This window comes from Lycium ferocissimum, chromosome 5, assembly GCF_029784015.1.
Source record: "Lycium ferocissimum isolate CSIRO_LF1 chromosome 5, AGI_CSIRO_Lferr_CH_V1, whole genome shotgun sequence".
In the NCBI taxonomy this organism is placed as follows: domain Eukaryota; kingdom Viridiplantae; phylum Streptophyta; class Magnoliopsida; order Solanales; family Solanaceae; genus Lycium; species Lycium ferocissimum.
Window position 1 is genome coordinate 62,611,468 of NC_081346.1, and position 10,742 is coordinate 62,622,209.

The following is a 10,742-nucleotide window of genomic DNA, read 5'->3' on the forward strand; positions in this document are numbered from 1 at the left end:
TTATTCTATCCCAACCCCGTTCGTCCCGAGTCCCCGTATCCGATGCTTAATGATCTCCTCGGCTGTTTCTATCTCCTCCTGCCCAGTCAAAAGATTAATATATCGCCTGGTGGTTGAGTTACATGGATCTGAAGAGCCGTTACTACTGCTGCATCCATATAATCCGCCTCTGGCACTTTCGTATAGTGTATCTCAACTGGAAACCATCTTCCAGGAATTTTAAAAATTGGTGCACAGTCAAAATAATCGCTGAACTTCTGTGCATCTAGAGTGGCACTTGATATAAGCAACTTCAGGTCAGGCCGAAATCGGGCAATATCCTTTACTAACCCAAACAAAATGTCAGTCGAAAGTGTTCTTTCGTGAGCCTCGTCAACCATAATGACACTGTAGCTGGCTAGATCAGGCTCACCAAGGAATTCTCGTAGAAGCATTCCATCGGTCATATATTTCAGAATCGTTTTCTCGGAAGTGCAATCTTGGAACCGAATGGAGTAGCCAACCTCATTGCCGAGTTTGACTCCCATTTCTTGAGAAACACGTGCAGCAACACTCATTGCAGCAACTCGACGAGGTTGAGTACATCCAATCTTCCCACGTTTAGTATACCCCGCCTCGTGTAGATACTGTGGTATCTGTGTGGTTTTCCCTGAGCCCGTTTCTCCAACAATCACAAGAACCTGATGATCGTTAATAGCTTGGAGCAGATCATCCCTGTAGTGATAAATTGGTAGTGTCTTCCTATCTTCCTGAAGTTTCCCAAATGCTGGTTTAGCCATAGATTTCTCTATTGACTCAATGGGAGGCTTTTGATCAACATTAACACCATCCATTACTGCTGCCTTTATGAACTCAATTTGGTTTTCGAACACGAATTTATATTCATCAAATCTTGGCTTTATATTTTTTGACCCATATTTAAGTGTAGCTTACGCAATTTGATGTTTTTCCCATGCTTCTTGTTCTGCGAAAGGTTTCGTATTTCCAGCAGCATCTAGATCCCTGTCACGCTGCGAAGCCACGGAAAATCTCTTTTTTGATTTACGCCACTTTCATGATCATAGGCATCAGGCATCCTATACTCGCGGCGAGTAAACTCTCTATTTCATCTTTTTGTAGATGTCTTTTTAGTGATTTCTTCTAAATAATATTGTTAATCGTAAGATCAGTTAATTAGGCGATCACTTTTGCGATAAATAGGAAAGGTTTTGTACAAGCTTAAACAAATAGAATAGTTCTATTCTTTGGGTTTACTTCGTAAGTTTAGTTTTATAATAAAAAAATATTGATTTTAATTTATGCTAGAAGTCACATTTTAACAAATAAGAATTTAATAACAGAAATGAGAAATCTTACAAACTTCCAAGCAATCATGCTTATACTTTTAGTAGTAAAGAACGACGCTTCAAAATGTGGATTCAAACTAAGGAACAAGAATAAAATAGTCATTTTTTACCCAACTCACTTATAACCCATTTTCTTGCCCTACCTTGCTAGCCTATTAAAAATTTTCAAAAATTAAATTTTGCCCCATGCCCCGCCCCGCCCCGTTTATATGACTTTTTGCCCCGCCCTATTATGACTTTTCCCTATGGCCCTGCCCTACCCTGCCCTAATTGCCATCCCTATACTCGCCCATGTCATCATCAGTATCTTCTGATTTCTTCTTAACTAGTTCATATATTTTTTGCTTATGTGTTAGTTCGCGTCTCTCTGCTTCTGTCAACTTCACGCCCTCAAACAAGTACTGCTCGTCTTCGATTTCATCTCTGAGTTCCTCAAGCTTCTTTTCCTGCCTTTTCTTCAAGTATTCTCGTCTCGAAACTTTCCTCAAATTTGCAATGTCATCTCGGCCCAACGCATCAGCCCTCCTGATTGCCTTTTCTTCCTCCTTCCTCGATAATTTTGGCTGTGCCAACTTTCTAGTCCCGGCAGCATCACGTTCTCTAATGTGTCGTTCCAACTCCTCCCTCTCTCTTTGGTCCCGAAGAATTTCTTCTTCCGACTCAGAGTTGTCACAGTCATCTTGATCTCTTGAAGTTCGTCTCCTATTCCTGGCTACCTTGTCGTCTTCATCGTCCTGGATTTCAACCCTCTTCCTGTACTTCTTTTTACGGGTAGCCAAACTACTTTTCTCACCAACATTATTGTATTCATCATCATCAGCTTCCAAAAAGGTGTAAGCCTTTTGTTGCCTCGCCAACATTGTGTTATTAAGTCGAAAAGAGGCAAACCCGAAACCGAACTGCTGTTCTGGGATCGAAATATGATGCTGCGGAACTCCAGATTCAATCTCCACCGTTAAAATAAACTATGGAACACTCAGTAAAAATTTCAGGCCAATCCAACGGTGAACGAATCAGCAAACGTGATTTGAAGCTGAATTGTCAACGGAGAATAACAATGAGCATATAAAAATTCTTCAAAGTTACTCTATTTATAAATAATGAATGGTGCTTTTTCTTGAAGCCAAAACCAACTCCAAGTAGGAATAAAAATCGAAATCCAATTCCAAATAGGATTGGAAACCAAACTAGAATAGGATTGGAAATAAATCGTAAATCCACGTCTAGTGATGCATGTATCAATATGAGGAAATATTAATAGTATTACACATCAAGTGAAAGTCTTTTCCTAATTGGCATTTTTCTATGGGAAAGAAAAATCACATTACAATTCTGAATTATCTTCTTAATCAACATCTAACCGCCGCTCCTCTATCTCTTTCTTTCGGTATAACATAATGAAAGTCCCCTTTGCTTTTTTCCCAATAGTCTTATTAGAGTGTGTTCTTTAGTCGGCGTTTGGCCATAGGATTTGGGATCCTGATTTCATATTGATTTCAAATCAGCATTTATCTACGGAATCTGCAAAAACTTTCAACTTAATTCAAATCATGATTTCAAATCTCAAATTCTTCAAAAAATAGGATTTGGAATTTCAAATTTTTTAAATATAAAGCGTGACTCATAAGTTATATTTAAAAAAAAAAAAGATCATTTTCTATTTTGTAAAAAATGACTCATGCTCGACATGAAGAAGTTTTTCGTATAGTACGGAAGGATTATATTAAAGAATAGCTAGTTACTACTATTATTGCTTTTTTGAACCAATGAATCTTTAAAAAGAAATTGCGTATCTGAGAGTTTGTAATAGCATGTAATCGCGAGCATTTATTTATAAAAAGAATATGGAGATATGTAATTTATTAATATAGAACCTTTGCATATTCCGATACCTTGTTTATGAACTATGATTTGCTCATTTGGTAAGGTTGTATAAGAGTTGCGGAAGTTCTGATAGTTTTCACAAATTGTGGGATTTTCATGTTTATGAGAAAAAATACAACTTAAAAAATTCAAATTGCATGTCCAAACAAAATTTCAACTTCAAATCAACTAAAAAGAATAAAGTAAAATGGATATGTAATTTCCTTATAGATACTAAACTAAAAGGAAACTAAATATATATTCGGCAATTAATATAGAACCTAGATTTGGAAGAAAAAATTAATATTCTACAATATTCCTAGACTTAAAAAAAATATTCTACCATTAATGTAGATCATAAAATAGAACGAAAGTCAATTTTAATAGTGTTTAGTTGGTGAGTCAAACCTATTTTCGACAAAAAAAATTATATATAATGATATTAGCAAATCAGATGAATTTCTTGATTGCTAAAAATTACTCGTAATAATAATGGGGTTGGTCGGAACAAATAATATAAAATTTAAATGCTAAGATAATTGTAAGAAAAATAATTTTTGCCATAAATGAGGAAAATTATTTGTCCCCTCTTAATATAAAAATGACTTTTTCATTTAAAAAAAAAAATCTGAATAATGACTCCATTCATATAGTCTTTGCTACGTCCTTTGTCATTGACTTAGACTTAGTGCCACCGGAACTTGCATGAATTTGTCACATATTCTTTCTACACAACCGTATAGTGTAAATGAATGATAATACTGTTGGAAAAAATCTTGAATTCACGGAAATATTCGTAGCTTGAGGCGTGTCAATTAAGACACTGTCCTTAAGGACATTTCACCCGGTTAAGGTGTATCCCCCAGGATTCAACAAGCTCTTCTAGTACAAAACTAGGAGCCAGAATCTAACAAAGATTAAACAATTTTATGAAATCCAGCAAAAGGAAGTGAGGAATAGAAGAATGTTATTTTGTTTCTTTCTGTGTATCCTCCATCAAGGAAAAGATATTGGAATTTATAGGCTTAAGAAGTTAAATCAGAGAACTTTTGAACGGCTAGCCATAGAGGCTAATCAAAGCTAGTCAAAGCTCAGCAAATAACGTGGGACTTGATTACAAATAATAGCACTTAATACTATTCAAGGATATCAATGCGGGCCATCAGTTACTATTTCAAAAAGTTGACAGCTACAGTGATATTATTAGAATATCAAATACTCATTAAGAAAGAATTAAGAAAAGAATCTAGACCATAAAAGGTGACCAAAATTCAACCATAAAGGCTGATCAAAATTCAGTTACAAAACGTTTGGGACAATCAATTTCTCTCATTAAGAAATCTGCCATTAATGCTAATAAACTATAGAATTAATACTCTTATTTCAAAGTACTCATTAGGAATAGTCCTTGTATTTTTGAGATATTAGATAGAAAATAATATTTTTCTAACAATCCCCCATATATCTCAAAAATAATAAAATAACTAAAATAAAAAGTTTTGCTGGGTAAACATATATGAGTACAATGCATCAAATCTGGTGTCGCGTAGATTATGAACCAGACCTAGATAAAATAAAATTAAACTTACAGAATAATTGGTGAAGTTTAAAACTTCTATGAACCAAGAATTCTTTTGTAAGTCTAGGGTCTTATTCTATCACATTATACTCTCACAATCTTTGTCGTTATCGCGGTTTTGCGCTAAGAGGCCATGCGTGTGTCCTGGTATTCATGAGTGCTCTAGAAATCCGTCACAATTTCATAGAAGCGGCACCACTCTACACTCATATAGGTCCACCCATCAAATGTATTCTGCAGAGCAATACACCACCTATAAAGGATATGGTAATGGATTAAGAGTTTATAACTCAACCTCACTTTGCCTTGCAGTATTGCACTATATTCACACAACATAGGAAGGGACGTAATTTAATAGTGCACTTTGATCAACTAATGACTTGTTATTACCCATATGAACCTAATTCATGGGATCTCCAATCACATAGGTTGGGTTACCATCATTGTTAATCTTCTCAAAATGACAAAAATCTCATTCCCCTCGATGTTTCTTTTAGTCTTGTGAATCGGCCAAATTCACCTCAGACATCACATAACTCATGGAAATAGTTCCATCTTCAACAACTTCTCTATCACATTGTGTCGACACAAAAACTCTTATTTTTTATTTTATTTATTTAACTACTCGTTAAGCAGTTTCTTAACCGCTCATCCTCATTACCAACCAACAATAGATTTTGTTTAGTTGATTTCCATGTTAAGACATCCCTACATGGATAAACACATTATCATCGATGGATTTTGAGATCCACTTTGCATCATTGTACTCTCTAGTCTCTAGTACAACAAAACATCACTATATTTAGTATAACATTACCAAGACACCCCCACAATTTCAAATATTTCTCCACTGAGCAATAATCTTTCCATAATTTTCAGAGAAGTATCTCAATCTTGTGAAGTATCCTATTTTGTACATGACATAAAAATTTATACACCAAACCATGTCAAAGACAAGTAGACCAGAAATGAACATATATTAACGTTCTCATAGAAACATGTTCTGAAAACATTACTGCACAATACTTAATTTTGTTAAAGCCATTCCAATACATTTAAAGTTATTCAACAAAATAACATATACATTAAATTTATAACGAAGAATATCATCCTAAAAGATGTATCCTTTTCCAGAATACTAAACCACATATTCACATTGCAACATCATCAATTATGTAGTATTAAATTAGTGAACAATGATAACCCAGGAAAGGAAAATGAGAATTCACTTAATTATCATATTAAAATAATAAAAACATTACACAGGCACGGACTCACATGATTGCAGATTCAATAGGCTACTATAATATTACTCATCTGCCAATGATAACCAAAAAATTCGTCAAAACCAAATAAATGTTTTTGAAGGCATAACATACAATATCCATCATTTTTGTTACTGTTATATGAAAACCATTCATTTAGTCAAAAACAACTTTCAAAAATCTAAAGTTATTGTAGTATAAAATAAACTAATATAGTAAACATTCATTAACAAATATCAAACAACGAAGAGAGACAAGTAAGAAAGCTAAGTTCTTATTTATTCCATGTGTTTTCAACTTTATCATCAGAGAAAACATTTATTCCACATGTTTCCAACTCTAACATGCCAAAAAAAAAAAAAAAAAAAAAAAAAAAAAAACAATCAAGTACTAGTATTTTCACTCAAAACCTGAGAAACATTGAGCACAAATAAACCGTGATTACAATACCCTTTGCCCACAAAAACATTGTTCTTGGTTAACACAACCTTGTCGTGAATTCAAACGAAACTTTCACCCCCACTTTTCCTAATAATCCCACCGAAACCAAATTGGTTTGGATATTAGGAACATGCAATAATTAAATGAGTTTAAGGCCAAAGTTTTTCCGTATGTGAGTTTGAGAAGAACTTTTTCCTTTTCCAAGAACTTGAGCGCTTCTGAATCACCAAGGTACACCACTTCTTCTCCCTCATCGACTTGGGTGTAAGACACAAAATCAGTTTTATTGGTACAAATATGCCTAGTAGCAGGGTCCTTGCTAGTCTATCACCTTGACCAACCACAAAGCCACAATGTTCACTTGGGAAATGACCGCAACAATAATATCATTTGTTTCAGCAAATTTCACATTTACTCTTGGCTTAATTGATTGTCATTATTCCCAAATCGTTTCTACACCTAGATTGGTTGAAATAATGAGATTGATGGCCTGGTTTTCCACACACATAACAATTGCCTTTTTTCTTGAAAGTTTGATTGTTGGCTTTGAGATTGTAACCAGGTTCCTTTTCATACCTGGTATTTTTGTTGCGAGACTTCTTGTCTTCCACAAGATTGGCATTTGTGGTGATCTCTTTTCCTTTGGCAAAAATTGATTGTTTTCGGTTGGTATCTTCTATGATGATGTGTTTCACCAAATCATCAAGAGATGAGGAATCGCTTTTGTTTGGCTTCAAATTTTGTTTGTAGTCACTCCAAGATTGTGTTGTTTTTCAATCAACATACTTCGACAACGAATGTTGTGGTTAGCTATGCTGAAGCAAAATAATTTTCTCCAACTTAAGATCTTCAACTAGTTTTCCCCGGTTTGAAACTCGTTGATTTGCATATTCACATCTTTGTTCGGTCATCTCCCATTTGTAAAAATTACCAATAACAAACTTTTGTTTGGTAGCATCTTCACAGATTATCTTCGCATACAACAGTCCCAAATTTCCTTTGCTTCTTTATTAGAACAATACACATCGAACAACTCGTTAGAAAGAGTACTTAGTATAGTGTGCTGACACACCTTGTTTGCATAAACCCATTGATTTTGTTGAGTAGAAGACGAAGATTCATCAAGTTTTGAATTTGTTAGCGCAGACGCCACACCATACATGTCAAGAGCAGAAAAAATACGTTCCTGCCATCTCTTAAAATTTTGTCCACCAAAAACTTCCACCTTTGAAACATCAGGGAAGTATTTGGCAAAGTTGTGTGGAGACACAACGGGAACAACAACAGGAGATGTTTGTGCAGCAGGAACACCGTCAGTGTTATCGGTAACGATAGCGGTTTGATCTTTTCCGTGATCCATGACAACAAATAGTAATTATCCTTAAGATTATTGGAAAAAATCTTGAATTCACGGAAATATTCGTAGCTTGAGGCATGTCAATTAAGACACCGTCCTTAAGGATATTTCAAAGGTTAAGGTGTATCCCCAGGATTCAACAAGCTCTCTGATGTAAAAAAAACTAGTCACTTATAATCTAACAAAGATTAAATAATTTTATGAAATGTAACCAAAAGGAACCCGAGGAGTAGAAGAATGTTATTTTGTTTCTTTCGTGTATCCTCTATCAAGGAAAACATATTGGAATTTATAGGCTTAAGAAGTTAAATCAGAGAACTTTTGAACGGCTAGCCATAGAGGCTAATCAAAGCTAGTCAAAGCTCAGCAAATAACGTGGGACTTGAATACAAATAATAGCACTTAATACTATTCAAGGATATCAATGCGGGCCAAAGGATTATTATTTCAAAAGTTGATGTTACGAGTGTGATATTATTGAATATCAAATACTCATTAAGAAAGAATTAAGAAAAGAATCTAGACCATAAAAGGTGACCAAATTCAACCATAAAGGCCGATCAAAATCTATTTACTAAAACGTTTGGGACAATCAATTTCTCTCATTAAGAAATCTGCCATTAAGGCTAATAAACTATAGAATTAATACTCTTATTTCAAAGTAGTCATTAGGAATAGTCCTTCTATTTTTGAGATATTAGATAGAAAATAATATTTTTCTAACAAATACAAGCCCACAAAGTTTGACTACTGGTTCTTTCACTACTTGTCACATATCACAACCAAGAAATTAAGTTTAGGACCACATGCAGTAAAGAAAACATATGAATTTACTTAAAGGGTGTTCATAACTATTTCAATCATTACATCTGCTTATAACCTTCTGAGTTCTGATGAATTATTGAAAGACTTATAGCCATGTTTTTCAAGATTGTGGCATTGATTGTGCCTGCTCTTTTTGTTCTTGCAAACTCTGAAGAGCTTGGATTCATTTACAATGGCTTCAATAGAGCAAATTTGAGTCTTGATGGCATAGCACAGTACGCACCAAATGGCCTATTACAGTTAACAAATACTTCTACGCTGCAAAAAGGCCATGCTTTTTATCCCACACCAATCAATTTCAAGAACTTGGTAATTAAAATGGTTCAAATTTCTATTTTTCTACCACTTTTGTCTTTGCCATAGTGCCTTCTGTTTTGCCTGGTCATGGCATGGCTTTTGTTATTGCACCTGTTGGAGGGCTAGCAGATGCACTTCCAAGCCAATTTCTTGGCCTCTTCAATGATAACACTATCGGCAAAGTCACTGATCATGTTTTCGCGGTGGAGTTTGATACAGTTCCGAGTAAAGAATTCAATGATATTGATGGTAACCATGTTGGAATCGACATCAACGGATTAAAATCCGTTGATTCGAAACCAGCAGGTTATTATGGTGTCAAATTCAATAACATGACACTTGCTAGTGGGCAGCCAATGCAGGGTTGGGTGGACTATGATGGTGTGGCTAAGCAAATTAATGTCACATTGGCTCCAATGAATATGGCAAAACCAAATGTTCCTCTTTTGTCTATATCCTATGATCTTTCACCAATCTTGTAACGAAAATAATTTATCTTAATTATATATGAGCATAACACGAGCTGCAAAATTCTGGAACTTGAGTGAAAATTGGAATACTCACATCAACTTAAATATATTGGCCAATTGTTAGTTATCATTTCATGAACCAAAAATTGGCAAATTGTAAGTTGCTAGGTTGCACTCGTTCTCCAACCTTTAATTAATTTAATACCTACTAATCAAGTCAGAGGCTTTAACGTCATTTTCTGTTAGTTGCTGTCGGTTGTTCATTTTTTTCCTTTGATTACTGTGTACCTAATAACAACTTTGATGTTCATTGATATGTAATTTACTTTCCTTTTAGTTATCTGCAAAATATTTTAAAATTTCCAATTAAAATGAACTCATTGAGGTAGATGGTGATGTTCATTGATATTTAATTTACTTTGTTCACTACAACAAATGTGATGTTTAGCTACGAAATTGTTAGCTACGACATGAAATTCGTCACCAATTGTTCACTTTTTGTGACGAAAATTATTTTTTGTCTTTAAATACATGAAGCATATACTTTTAGTGACGAAACATAAAATTTCGTAGCAAAGTTTTGTCCACTAAAGTTTTCCACCAAAAAATAAGTGGGCGCCATATATTAAGTACTATTAGCTACGAATTTAAAATTATCAGTGACAAATTATTTTGCCGTTAATGATGTACCCAATTTGCGACGAACCATTTTTTATCCTAAAATTAGTTAAATTTTAGACACGAAATACTTTCGTCACAAAAAGTATGTTGATGCAATAGCAACAAATTAGAATTTGTAGCTAATCATTCTAAACTTTAGCCACAAAATCTTAAATTTAATTGTGACATTAGTTTTTGTCACTAATAGTTCAAACAACTAGTGACAATTGTACTATTGTCTCTATTTAACGTACAATTTAGTCACAACGAAATTTTGTTACAAAAAATACAATTTTTAAACGCCTACGATTTAGTTTCGTCGTTGAATAGTGCATTTATCGGCTACGAAACAAATTCGTAGTTAAAATTTAAAAGATCATCAATGATAGCACCTTGATCTAAATACAATAAAAATTAGAGTTTTATCGGTCAATGAACATGCATCACACAAACATAATTTTCTTTGATTTTAATGATTTTAGTTGTTTAGATGAAAAAAGAAGCTTTAAAAATGATACGCCAACTACAAATGAAGAGCGCAAAGATTCAGAGATAACAATGTGATCACATTTTTGGAAAACAATATGTATTTTTAAAAATATTGCATATACATCTCTCATTATTTTATCTTCTTTAATT

At 34.0% G+C, this 10,742-nt stretch overlaps 1 pseudogene; it reads right to left on the minus strand.

The window, feature by feature from the left end:
• On the minus strand, nt 1-2,387 carry LOC132057899 (pre-mRNA-splicing factor ATP-dependent RNA helicase DEAH1-like; annotated as a pseudogene).
• Between the last annotated feature and the right edge of the window lie 8,355 nt (nt 2,388-10,742).